Source organism: Xenopus laevis, chromosome 9_10L (genome assembly GCF_017654675.1).
Source record: "Xenopus laevis strain J_2021 chromosome 9_10L, Xenopus_laevis_v10.1, whole genome shotgun sequence".
Taxonomy (NCBI): domain Eukaryota; kingdom Metazoa; phylum Chordata; class Amphibia; order Anura; family Pipidae; genus Xenopus; species Xenopus laevis.
The window spans coordinates 85,605,454-85,619,918 of record NC_054387.1 but is presented as its reverse complement, the minus strand read 5'-3'; the positions used below and the strand labels follow the sequence as shown (position 1 = coordinate 85,619,918).

At 38.3% G+C, this 14,465-nt stretch overlaps 1 protein-coding gene across 2 annotated transcripts in view; it reads right to left on the bottom strand.

The window, feature by feature from the left end:
* Nucleotides 1-14,465, bottom strand: part of erbb4.L (erb-b2 receptor tyrosine kinase 4 L homeolog) — a 493,453-nt gene that overhangs the window by 205,014 nt on the left and 273,974 nt on the right.

The following is a 14,465-nucleotide window of genomic DNA, read 5'->3' as shown; positions in this document are numbered from 1 at the left end:
GTTAACAGAAACAAATGCCACCACAAATGCACACACACATACAGGCATATTCCTAGACAGGATTCCAAGATTTTCATATGTCCAGGGGAAACATATTAAATGTTATAAGAAATAGGAGAAGAGTAACTTTGTTTCTATCATGAATTGGCTGAATAAAGAAAGCTACCAGTTCCCAAGACTAATTGCTTCATGCACCAAAGAGTATGTGTGATGCAGACCATGTTTTCTATTTACTGGTTAGCAGCATAAATCAGTTTTAGCAAACTTGTATGTGGAAATTTCAAGTTCAAGTCCTAATAGGCACTCAGATACTTGGGAATATCCAAAACAGTAAATGATCATTCACCATTCCCCAATGTTCCCTGTAAGGTGTGCACACAAATGAGTGCACACAACAAATTGTGGTGAGCACAAAAAAATTCTGCAAAAAAAAACAAAGTTTTGTATCAATTCTGACTTGAGCATATCGTTTTTAACAATTGTGCACACAAGTTTAAATTGTGCGCACAAAAGAATTGTTTTGGTGCACGTAGCTGAGAAGGAATTAGACGGAGCATTGCTGCTTCCCCATTCCGCTTGAAGCTCCCTGTTATTGGGAGGGAGCATCAGTATTCCCACAATCTCAGCAAGACAAGGCCCATTCCTAAATGCAACTGTTTATACTTCTGTAAGGCATTTAGCAATGGGGAATATACCGTAATATATTCCAAAAATAAGAATTCTACAGGCTTAGTATCTTCCACTCTTGATTAATGTCTATAAAACAGAGATCAGAGACCTACATTTGCACCATGAATACAGTTATGCCTATGTTTGGCAGGGCTGTATTCATGAGGTGAGGCAGAGACATGAAGGCACCCCCCCCATCCTTCCTCCTGCCTATCCTCTAAAATTGCACATCATTCATATTTGAGAGGCCCTATACTTATGATCTGCCCTATGGCTAATGATAAGGACGAGGCTGCCTGGCACCTGCCACCAGTACACTCTATACCCCTTTATGGACAGAAGTGCTCTCTGAATGATCACTGACACAAGGTATATGTGGAGACTATGGAACACTCTAGGTAAAGTGAGTGACCTACATGTAAGCCGTATACTAGGGCAAACCCACACATATAGCTCTCAAGGAAGGGAATACATGGGATGCTGATGTTGAACTGCTTGTGTATACTGTTATATAGGACTTGTACCTGCTATTTGGATAAACTGTTAAGGAAAAGAATTGTAGTGCTGGATATTGCTTATGAGTATTACAGCAATGTGTAGCAACATGGCCAACCAAATCTAATAAGGAAAACCATTCAATTACACATTGAATTAATAATAATATTAATAATAATAATTGCTAGAACTCTTCACTGTTTGCATCATTGCTATCCAGTCTATTTACTATAACCACCATCAGGGGGGAAAAGCTGGATGATTGCAGTTTAGGCAGCCAAGATTATTTCTTTATTTCTGCAAACATCCATTCTTGAGTTTAAAAATGAACCTGAAATCTACTAAATGCTATAAGATGCCTTGAAATCTAGAAAATGCTATAAGATGCATGGCACGCAAAGTGTTAAGTACATGCAAGTCGAGATGCAAATTCCCATGCTCCAGTCAGATCATAGGAGAAAGTCTGCAGCTTTCCATCCACGTGCCGTATTTATATGCATGTAAGTCAGCCAGACCACTGGAGAGATTCCATTTCATCTTAGAAGTGTTTTTATTGGGCAGACTGGACATATTTATATATATTTAATGTGCAGAAACGCTCCTCACCACATGGAATTCTTCTTCACACACAAGTTTATTAGTCATTGCTCACAGCAGGGCAGATTGCGCTTCGGTCATTTCAGAGACTGGCTCACATGAATATCAGCAGATAGATCCCTTGAGACACTCAGTACGAGTACAATTAATGGCGGAGCACTCGAAATGGCACTGAGGGGAATATGTGCCGCTACTTTAAAGAGTTTATTATTTGGCTGCTACTCAGGAAGATTCAGATACATTGACAAATAATGTACAGTTAATTTGCCTTGCTGGCCATCTGCCCAAAGGGACGTTTATCAGAGCAATTACCATCAGAAACCCGTGTGCCCATATTGCCCAGGGAAAGACTCCTTATGTTCCATGCTTAACAACTGTCTCACAGCTTTCACTTCTACACCCCCACCTTACACAAGGAATGCTGAAAAATTAAGATCAGTCACAACTTCTTTCCAATTTATGAACAAGAAATTTTGCAAATTCTGGCATGTCAATACAAATCGAGCGCATGGAGCATTTTCAGAGCTGGGGTTGGTTAATATAGGGAGTGTTTTCATCCAATTCACTGTCCAGATAAGTTATTTGGATCACCTTACCAAAATTCATTAAAATAAAATAAAGTCATTAAAATAAAATAAAAATCATTTAAATATGAATTAAACCTTAAATCTTCGCCGCACTTCGCCAGGCGAATTTTCGCCAGCGCTCCGCAAATTTACTAAAATGCGAAGTTGCGCACAGGGGTAGCGTAAGTTTGCGAAGTTGCGCTAGCATTGATTCGCTATATAAAGCGAAGTTGCGTTAGCGAAGGCTAATTTGCATACGGCCCGAAATTCAAATTTCAATGGAGGAACACGTATCTGCACTACAAATGCCTAGAAAACCTTTAAATCTGCAAATAAAAATTTTATTTTGCCCTACACATGTGCCCACTGTCTAGGTAAGTTGCCATGAGTCAGGAAAAGTAGGGGGGAGGAAGGGGAGCCCCAAAAAAATTTTGATCTTTTTCAGCCTATCAGCCATCATGTAGAAAACACGCCAGCGTTTTTTGGGACTTAGAAAAAATTTTGACTTTTTTTGAAACAATCCCTATCTACTCTATTGCGCTTCGCCAGGTCTGAGGGGGCGAAGGAAGTCTAGCGTAAAAGGTAGCGTTCGCTACACTGCGCAAGTTAGTGAATTTGCGTAGTTTCGTCGCTAGCGAAAATCCGCCTGGCGTAAGGTTGCGAAGTAACACTAGCGAAACTACGCCAGCGTTCGTTAGTGAATTTGCGCAGTAGTGAAAATGCCGAACGCTACCGAAAAAACGCTAGCGTTCGGTGCTTCGCGCCTTAGTGAATTTGCCCCTATATCTTAGTTATATTTTAGTTGGATAGTCAAAAAGTATTAGACGAGCCATCCATGAGGTTAAAAAGTTAACTTTATTTTAAACAAGTTAAAACCATCTATTCCCTGACGCGTTTCGTATCTGCCGATACGTAGTCACTAATTTATAAAGGGCACTATTAAGCAAAAGCTTCTTTTTTTTTATATGTATTTTTAGTGCCACAATCAGAGGCGTTCACTACTTTAGACTTTTAGTGAATGGAACCAAATTTCACAAATACACCTTTTACCGATCATATCATAGTTGGAATCAAGTACAAGGTACTGTTTGAAAAAGCAAATCATTATAAAAGTTTTGAATTATTTGATTAAAATGGGAGATGGCCCTTCTGTAATTCAGAGCTTTCTGGGTAATGGGTTTATGGATAACAGATCTCATACCTGTACCTTAATGTATTGCTTCAAAATCTTACAGCACCCTCACATGCAAGTGCAATCATAAATGACCATTTTCGTAATTGAATGAAGTACCATTGTAACATGGATATCGACAGTGCCGTTACTAACGGGGGGCAGGGGGTACAACTGCATATTAGCCTGCTCACTCATGGGGCCCACTGGAGACACTGAGGATGTCAGGGATACATTTGTGCACAGCCCGACCCAGGCAGCGGTAATTACACTGCTGATTGGTCATTTACTTAATCTTACAGGTTGTGGAAAAGGATAATGTTTATGACTGGTTCCGACTACATGCATAGACAGACTTATGGTTACTTTTTCCCATGAACTATCATATAATATTCAAAGATATATTCAAAAAAGAAAGCAGTTGTCTTGTTTATGAGCCATCATTCCAAATATCGAGTGATCGGTCTTGCAACTTACAGCCGCCTGTATCTCTGCTTATATGAGCAGCTTACCTCAATAAGCCATCCTATACTATTTTATAAAAAGCTTTAATGTACAAAAGAGTCATTCAATGTTAGACTGAAATCTGAAATATCAGAGCAAACAAAGGCTTACCCAGTTGGTTAGCTTTGAAGGGGTTACCTCGATTTAACAGCGTTCCTGAAACTGTTTATAATACTGGACTCTCCAAATATTACTCTTTGCAAAGCTGCAGGATTAAAAAGATTGTAAAATGATTTAACCGAAGCACGAAGTCGCCAAGATTTTAATTAGTGTGTAATCCTGTGTGCAGCGCTGAACTCTGAATGATAAAGAGCGGGGGGTGCTTAGTATAGTCAACTGATTTCAGCTGATTGACTTTCCCGGCCATGCTCCTGCTAATGGATATTCCTTTCACAGATACGTTTGTGTTTTAGGGCTTCTCCTTTAGCCTTTTACCATGAATCACAGAGCAGTGCCAGGTAGTGTGCCCTGTCAACCCTGGCAGCAAATGCATTAAGAAAAGATGAGGCACCTAGGTCATTTAATTCCAACTTATCTTAAAAAATAATTGCAGCTTGGAGCTTAGATTTAGGAAAATAATTACAGTTTAGTATTACGTGGATAATGTTTGAGTCGGTTCATTCTAACTATGGACATTTAAATATTATAACCTTAAAGCAAACACTTCACTTCAACAGCACACCTAAGGTCATATATTAACCAAACTGCTGCAGCCAACTGGAAAAAATCCTATATGTAAAGGCAATATGGCAGATCCCAATCTTGTGTATTAATGAAAGCATGCAGATAATGAAAGATCAGTCCACAGACATACTGTACATGATTTAATGAAATCAACTGAAGTCCAGCACTTTAACATGGTTTGTTACTCTACCTATGTTATGGGGCACTTTCCAATAAATGCAGCATTGCCCTAAAACACTGAAACTCTTATGTTAGTTATGCTGTAATATTCATATCTTCCAAGGTTATTTTTTATTCTTAATATAATTCCAAAGCTCCAGAGGCCACCATTACTTCTTCACTTTTGCCTAGTCTACCTGATCACAGTACTGAAGTACATTACTGGAATTTGGAACAGGCAAAAAACCTGTTTATCTAAGAAAAAGGAGGAGTGAAAAACTTTACCACCTAGGGGACAATTTGAGCATAACATGTAACATAATAACTATTGCTTAGGGATTTTCTTTGGACAGCTAGAAGAAGCTGGTCAAATGAAGCAGCCCCATTGGCTGACATGAAAGGTAGAAGCAATGGTTTTCCTGGGGATTTTGTTGCCCTTTAGAAACCATCCTTATTGGCATAGGTTAACATCTAGCCCACTGGCAGTCAGTTTAAACCAATCAACAACAATTTCAGCTATTAATGATAACCCATCTAGCTGAAAAGTACGGTATGTGATATTGCAGCCTTCTGTTTCCTGTCAATGTATTCAGTGGTGTCTGTCTGCAAGCACGATGGATTGTTTTTATACATGAAGCCTGGGTACAGTAACCCTGCAGGAACAGCTTTTGCTGAATCGCTGAGTAAATGCCAGCAGTTTGAAGCATGGCGCCTTTGCTTCCATGTTTCATTTCAGCTGTCTGGCATAATACACACTAGATTCAGAATGTCCTGCAGCCACAGAACACAACACGTGCTATTCTGATTTAAACTGATGCCCGTTTCATTGCTTTTGCAAATGCACACTAGCGGGAGTGGATTTCAGTGGATGCCCAGCACACAAGGATACTGTTACTAAAGGACATTTTGCACTGAATTACTTGCTGACCAGATAAATAGGGTTGTGTCAATAAATGGACAGAAATTTATTTATATATATATATATATATATATATATATATATATATATATATATATATATATATATATATATATATATATATATATATATATATATATATATATATACAGAACAAAGACCCCTGTTTAGATTCTCAGCAGCTGCCCTGAGCACACTGAGCATATTGGAGAACTGCTGTACATAACTTTGAAGGCATGGATCATTGCTGCTAAATCACTGGGGTGGTTCAGCATGTTCTGCATACAGTATTCTTCCCACAATCTTCTTTTGGCTTAAATTATCCTTTAATACACTGCAGTGCAATTAACTCTGCCTGATTTGGAACCACCTGCCCTATTTTTATAGGTCAGGTGAAATTAAAGGAGTAGTTTAATAACTGTTAGTACAATGCAGTCACTGACATTGAACAGTTTGCATTGTATTTGTGTGTAGGGGGGTTTTAATTTACTTTTTTTGCTTTGAAGGTTTCTCTTTAAACTGCCAACCAGTTGCTAGACTCATTTCTCCAGCAACCACCTGAATAGAAAGGGGAGCAATACAAATGAAAATGAAAGATCTAACCTCCAATAAAGCCCAATTAAATTCTCAGAAAGTAAATAACACCCCAAATGATGAGACTAAAACACAAAGGAAAACTTGCTGGGAAGTGATTGAAAATGTTGCATTCTTTGCTTTTCTGCAGGACGGTCCTATACCCCTTTGTGGGCATGGCAAAACTGTTGTTTTTATAATATCAGCTATGAATACCAGACATTATTCTGCTATGGAAGTATCAGCACTGACAGGGTTAAATAATCCCCCAACTGTCAGTACAACCTTGTGGCCATGACACTGCTTGTCAGATTCCAGGTGATAAGCATTTTCTGTGCAATTAAAGCATGTGATACAAGTCCTTGTACAAGTCATGGAGATTCAGCTAATTGAGAAATGATGTTTTTTCAGCACTAATGAAATTCAGATATTTCCTTCATCCATTGATTCTCCAGAGCACAAAAGATCTTCCACTTACTCAATTTCTTTTAACCAATTACAGGGGAGGGTGACTGCTATCAATATACTGGCAGGCTTCAGAAAAAGAGATATTTTCCTGGTGCGTTCATATCACGTCCCGGGGATGCAGTTTTCTATAATAGTGACAGGGAGACGAGATGAAATGCTTAAACAACTCCTAATATTGTAGCTTTGATCCTCTTTACTTTCCATTAACGCCTTTTGAATTTAAATGTGAAACATTCTATTCACGTTACAGGAGCTGTACAAACATACTATGACAAAAGGAATGAGGAAAGTAGCGTCCCCTGGTGTCCAAGGTATCCCCATTGTTTTGTAATACCGAATTAAACTGACAATGATGATTATTCATCAAGACCATCAGGTGTATATTTTTTAGAATTGCTAAAACCATATTAAATGTTTTGAGATTGTTCCCCTCAATCTCAAAACATTTCTATTTTTTACCAATTTGTTTATATACTATTATTTGTTCATGGCGGGCTAACTAGAACTTACTTTTAAGATTTAGGGCCCTAAAACCATTGTTAAAATTAGCTTTTTGCACACTGAATGTTAGGGCTCCACTATTCCCTTTACACTAGTGGCACCTCCAGCAACTACAGACTTGTTAAATTATCACTCATCTGGAGGACTGAAAGGGGACATTCATTTTGCTGCTTGTAAGATGAACAATACCCTGTAGCAGCATATTTAAAACTAACTTCTGTCCCAGGCAGTGCCTGAATCTTAGATGATAAGGAATACAGGTATGGGCCCTGTTATTCAGAGTGCTTGGGACCTGAGGATAAAGGGTCTTTTCATAATTTGGAACTTCATACCTTTAGTTTGCTAAAATCATTTAAATGTTAAATAACCCCTCAAAGGCTTGTTTCCTCACCAATAAGTATTAATTATATCTTAGTTGGGATCAAAGAACTGTTTTTCTATTACAGAGACAAATGAAATAGGTTTTATATAATCATAATAAAGTCTATGGAAGACAGCCGTCCTGTAATTCTGAGCTTTCTGGATAACAGGTTTCTGGATAACAGATCCTATACCTATATTTTGCAATTTCAGCAAGATAAATAACATCAGCACTACTCACTCAGAAGCTACACTGCTACCTTTAACTCATTGCCTAGGACAAGCACAATTTGGTTCCAACCTGACCAGTGTGAATGATAGAATATGGAACGCAGTTATTCTGCAGATACATAGGGCATAGATTTGTATATTAGGAAAGTGGAGATTAATCTACATAGCCTAGCCCTAGGGCACCAGGAAGCAAAAATGTTTAATATACTAATTGCTATAGCTTTTTGATAACAATAAAAGTCATGTACTGTATGGGGCTAGCTGTAACTCCCAAAGGGTAATGTGTGAAACTATAATTAATTACCAAATGTTTGTCACTATCTGTGGTCCTGGCATAAGGAAGGGGAGCCATTTCTGCAAGGGAAATGGGACATGGGCAATGTTAGGGATTTTGGGTTTGCAGTTTCAGCCTATCAAGGCCATGTGTATTAAAGTGAGTGAGTTGGGGGTTTTGAAAACCATTTACCACTAGTCCAATTTACCCTGTACTTGCCGGTGATTGCTGAGAACTGAGAACTTCCTTCCTTCCTTTCTCATTCCCACCCCAAAAATATTCTTGCTCTGTATGTGAGCAAGTGGTTTAGGTCTTATTTGTATAATTTGTTGTCATAGCTGTATTTGTTTGGCCTAAAAAGGATGAAATCAATTTGGTGGGGTCAGTTGCCCATGGCTTTGACCTCATCTCATAAGGAGACTGACGATTGGGGACATTCGTGTTGCCACATTTTCTAAAAAAAACATGGTTTATCTGCATATTGATGACATGTATTACATTTTGGACCCTAAAATGTTTCCAAAAATGTACATAATTTATTAAGATTTATCACTTCGTTTTTGCTTGCAGAATGTTGCAGCTATTCTTCTAGACAGCTCTTTAATCTCTTACCCCCATATGTAATAAAAGGCACTACGTTTGCAGAGGAGCAGTAACCCGTAGCAACCAATAAGATGTTTGCTTTTAATCAGGTGACCAGTAAATGCTACTTGCTGATTGGTTGCTATTTATTACTGCTCCTGGCCAAACTTAGTGCCTTTTATTACATAACCCCCTTAATGTCTGATGATGCTGTACCTTCTCAGCTCTTGGGATTGCTATGAACGTACTCTACGTAGCAAATGACAGACAGCTTGGATCACAGGCATCTCTTATTACATAGGATGCATTTTTAGAATGGTTATCAAACAGAAAAAAGCCAATTACTGGCTGTAAGAGACTGCATCTCTCACAATGAGTAGAAGCCTGTAACATCATAACTAGCAGCACAAGATAATTTTCCTTCTGTACAATGACTGGAGCTGAGCCAGTAGTTCAGGAGTACAGAGACCTGGCTCACCCTGGCATCCCTCCCAGTTCATGAGGGTAACTCCCAAAATGAACAATGTATTATTTATTACTCGATTCTTTCTTATGAAGTCAAATGAAGATAACAGAGGGGATTGCTATGAGATACTTGAAAATAAACACAGAATCATATCTGGACTTACAGCAATCATAAACATAAATATCCAACAGACAGCAGATTTAAACTCCTATTGCATACATTGAGCTTCTTCTCTTGCTGTATGGGATTTATAAGTCACAATACAACACTGGAGAACCTTTGCTTCTCAAACACGTAATCTTTTATTGAATTGCACTACATGTTTCAGATCAAAGTGATCCTTCCTCAGGTGCTAGTGTTTAGGCTACATTAAAGCTGCTTCATTTACTTAATTACCTTTTTTTTGAATTGGCTCTTCTCTGCATTCACCACCTTTTCCTATATTTCTTGCTCCAAAATGAACCCTTAGCCTGATATGAGAATGTTGTTCTGTGCAAAATAGTGTGATGGGGACCCCCAAGCACACTATCAAGCAGGGTTCCAAGTGTACCTGCTGACTGCAGGAAACCAAAATGGACCTTCATGTACTTTTCTCTTTTCACTGTTTTTAACATATTGAACCTACCAATGAATCAGTAAATAAAGCAAGATTAAAATGTAATATTGTTCCTTCAACTGGTTTTGCATTGCGAATTTTAATTGCGCACTCTTAAGTGCTTGAAGGTGTCATAATATTTTAGAGCAAATATAACAACTTTTTCAGTAAGAAGTTTTATTACATTTACTGCGCAATGGCGCAAACTATAAACTTTGCAAATGGACTTCCACTGTCGGAAGTGGTCGCTAAACAGTTTCTGGGTTTGCAAAAGCTATATTAAATTCGTGCAAAGCAAAATTTGTTCGTGCAAAGGCATAACTTTTTGCATTGCAAATAGTTTTTTTGTTACCGACTTTTATTACATTCCCCCGATAGTTCCTTACCCAACAAGCCTATACTGGCTTGTTATATATATATATATATGTAATATTGTTCCTTAAACTGGTTTGGCATTGCGAATTTTAATTGCACACTCTTAAGTGCTTGAAGGTGTCATAATATTTTAGAGCAAATATAACAACTTTTTCAGTAACAAGTTTTATTACATTTACTGCGCAATGGCGCAAACTATAAACTTTGCAAATGGACTTCCGCTGTCGGAAGTGGTCGCTAAACAGTTTCCGGGTTTGCAAAAGCTATATTAAATTCGTGCAAAGCAAAAGTTGTTCGTGCAAAGGCATAACTTTTTGCATTGCTAATAGTTTTTCCATTACCGACTTTTATTACATTCCCCCGATAGTTCCTTACCCAACAAGCCTATACTGGCCTTTTAACGACTAATGTTACTTATTATACATATAGGTCACAGCTGTCTGCTCAGATTAAATCTCTGATGCATGAAAGTAATGAAAAACATTCTAAGATGTGTTTTCCTTTTGCTGTTTTAGGATTCTAGTCCTGCCTGTGTGTCCCTTGTTGACCTGTTATGTGAGGTAAACAAAGTGACAGTGATCTTAAGATCTCCATTAAATTGGGATGAGTAAAGCAAGCTTAGGGTTCCCTTCCCACAGGCTGCGACAGGCAGTTAGCTGAACCCCCTGTAGTCTCCTTGGTTTGCAGATAATCTGTAAGAAAACTTCAAGGCCCCAGTAATTGGCAAAGATTCACACCAACTGGTTTACTGTTTAGAGGATTTTGCCAGCAAAATGAAATAATAAGGTCTCTGAGATAAACACTGTTTAACAAAAGCCTGCAGATTTGCTCATCTATATATCAACATGTGTCTGTATTTATTGTGTGTTCACTGATGTAAACACTGATTCACACATATCTATGCACTAGAAATGCCTTTAAAATTACTGCAGCTGCCATGTAATTCCTACATTCTCCAAACCCACATACAATATATACTGTATGTACTGTGGCACTGTGAAAACCCCTAGATGTTAGTTATGTCTTTCCAAAATGTTCTATGAGACACAGCACATGTGGAGAATAACAGGGACTGCGTTCACTCAGTCTGAAAAAACAGTAGAGGTGCTTATGAGACATCACCTGGGAAAAAAGGAAGGACAGTGAGTGAGCTCTCTGGCCAAGAAGTAGGAACAAAGAAGTGGAGTGTAAGCTCCTGCAGTTTAAGAGAGCTGATCTGTTATTTTTTAAGGAATAATTGACCCTAACAAACAGTGTACAACTAAGCAATGGATGTTCCACCAAGCAAAAGCAGTCTATCAGCAAAAACAGATTTTTACTTTCATACACATGCACAATAAATGCTCATATTTGTCATCTAGCAATAAAGGAAAAAAATATCTACATGTAGTTATCTGGCTGGCACCGTTTTCACTTTCTCTAGATATCTGTCTGGCTAATAAACATGGAATGCGAGAGGCAAAAGAAGCCATGCTGTTTAGATATGTGCCCTTTGCTTCCTTACTTAATAAGCCCCAGTGTGTTGATCTTTCTATATTAGGTTAGATTTGATGAATGGATATATACATGTAATAAACAGGGGTTAACAATGCAGTCAAGTACAAGATATCCAATAAAATCCTGTAGAGCTATTGGGTGCTAAGTGTAAAAATCTCCTTGCAAATCCCGATGAGCATCATTAAATAAAATGCTTCAGGTATCAGTCAATTGTCAGAATATCAATCTGTAGTCCTTTTTAACCACATTACAGTCAATGTTACCAATGAAGGACAAATTCATGCTGTGCACACGCAATTTTTTTTAACTTGCCCTTCACTTATCATTAAAGGAACAGAGGCACAAAAACAATTTTGAACAGTTACTTTTAAACTATACATGTTAAAAAGTGTACTTGAAGCAGTAGCCCTGGCCTTTATGCCCTTAGTTCTCTTGGCTGCAGACTATTGATGAGTGCATTGGCTTTAAACCCACAAGTCATGGGGGAGGCCTCACTTGTTGACATTTGATCTCTTCTACCCAACCCAACCCTGCCCAATCCCAACCCCATTTTGTTCTGATGGTTTAACTGATACCATAACAAAATCTCACCTGATGAACCATGTAACTTGAGATATTTAAAGTCGTGTCCAACCAATTTTCAGTTGTATAAAATACCACGTGTGACCAGATTTAAATGATAAATGAATGCATAAGAATCATAAGCAGAATCATGGTTCAGTGTGGCTTGCAGTGTTGGGGTCATGAGCTTAACTGCAACTTGGGCAGCACAAGTGTTTGTATGTTTTTCCGGGGTTTCCTTCAGGCATGCCACTTTCCAAAAACAAGGACTAAATCATGTAAGGCCCTTTGATGTCTAGATGCATTTGGACACTGGTTAATTTGTTTGCACTTTATGAATAAAGATAATAATAACGTTATCACATACGAACCATGAACCCCATTTGGCAGGTTGGAGCATTATTGATGTTACTGGTCCACAGTAATCCTCCCTGCCTCCTGGTGAGCTGCACAGCTTCAGAAGATCCCATGATGACCTTGGCTGTCTCCCAATAAATGCTACAGTTTAAAGATCTTAGCTGATTCTGAGTAAATGTTGTAGCCTCACTAGAACTTGACTGTCTCCAGGTTTTTGAACCTTAAACTGTTTTTGAAATCCTATTAGTAAATGTGATGCCTTCTAGTGAATGTTAAAGCTACTCCAGGCTACCCTTTATTATTATTATTAATGTCATAGGAATAACTAACACTTGACAACACTGAAATGACTCTGTCTGCCTCCTTCCACATATGAAAACTTGAAACTGACCCTAACTGATTCCCAGTGAATGTTAGAGCCTACAATAACACGAATGCCTCCTAATTAGTAATACAGACACAAACAAATGCCAGCTGCATTGTAATAAACGTTATAGCCTCAAACTGATCCTGACTGGCTTCCAGCAAATGTTAGGCCTCAAAGTGAGTCTCACAGCTGCCAGATAAATAGAGCAAAAAAAAGAACCTAATGCTGGTACAGCCTTGTGTCAACTGCTTCCTACTGAATGTGACAGCTACAGACTGATCACCTAATGACTGGGAACCCTTGTGACTGCTTCCCAGTGAAAATTAAAGGGATACTGTCATGGGAAACCACTTTTTTAACAATGCATCAGCACTGAAATCAGTTTTTCAAAATAGCAAACTGATTTTTTTATATTTAATTTTGAAATCTGACATGGGGGCTAGACATATTGTCAGTTTCCCAGGTGCGCCCAGTCATGTAAACTTCAGTCACTCTTTACTGCTGCACTGCAAATTGGAGTGACATCACCCCCTCCTTCTCCCCAGCAGCCCTTCAGTAGAAAAATGAGAAGGTAACCAGATAACAGCTGCCTGGTACATGTAAGAACAACACTCAATAGTAAAACCCATGTTCCACTGCGACCCCATTCAGTTACATTGACTGGGAGAAACAATAGCCTGCCAGAAAGCAGGTCCATAGTTCAGCACTGGCTCTTTCTGAAAGCACATGACCAGGCAAAATTAACCGAAATGGCTGCCTACACACCAATATTACTACTAAAATAATTGAATTTTATATGACAGTGAATTATTTGCAGTGTAAACAGTCTAATTTAGGAATAAAAACTACACCATAAAAATCATGACAGAATCCCTTTAACCAAGAACTTTAATAATAATTACAATTTCCCAAAAAGTATGATATCTTTAAACTAAACCTCATTGCCTTCCAGTACATTGTAGAGTTTTAAACGAAACCAAGTAATCTCCCAATGAATGCAGCAATCTTGAAGCCTGACTGATTTCTCAGTAATGCACCCCGTTAACTTGCTGCTCACATCACACTTTATTTTTGACATTTCATCCCCCTCTGACAAATAACAGCTGTATATATCATCTCACCATTCTCTTCAAATATTTGCCTAGGAAATGATATTTATTGAGTAAGCACAGATGGGTGTAGCTAATTCCAGAGGGTTCACACTCTCCACCCACAGTAATTAAACACCAAGTATCTAATAACAAAAGTCCTGAAATGTCTTTTTTACAAACATTCCAATCTCACTGTTAAAGTGATGAAAAACTAAAATAAGAGCAATAATCAGTGCATAAGCTGCTGCTAATGTATATGTAAGACTAAAGGGGCAAAATATTAGAAACAAAAAGAATGGCATTTATCTCTGGCTTTAGTTGATATCACAGGCACTATCAATAAACACATTTTCACACTTTTGGGGGGAGTTATATTGTTGCGTTGCCCCCACATTTTAGTTGC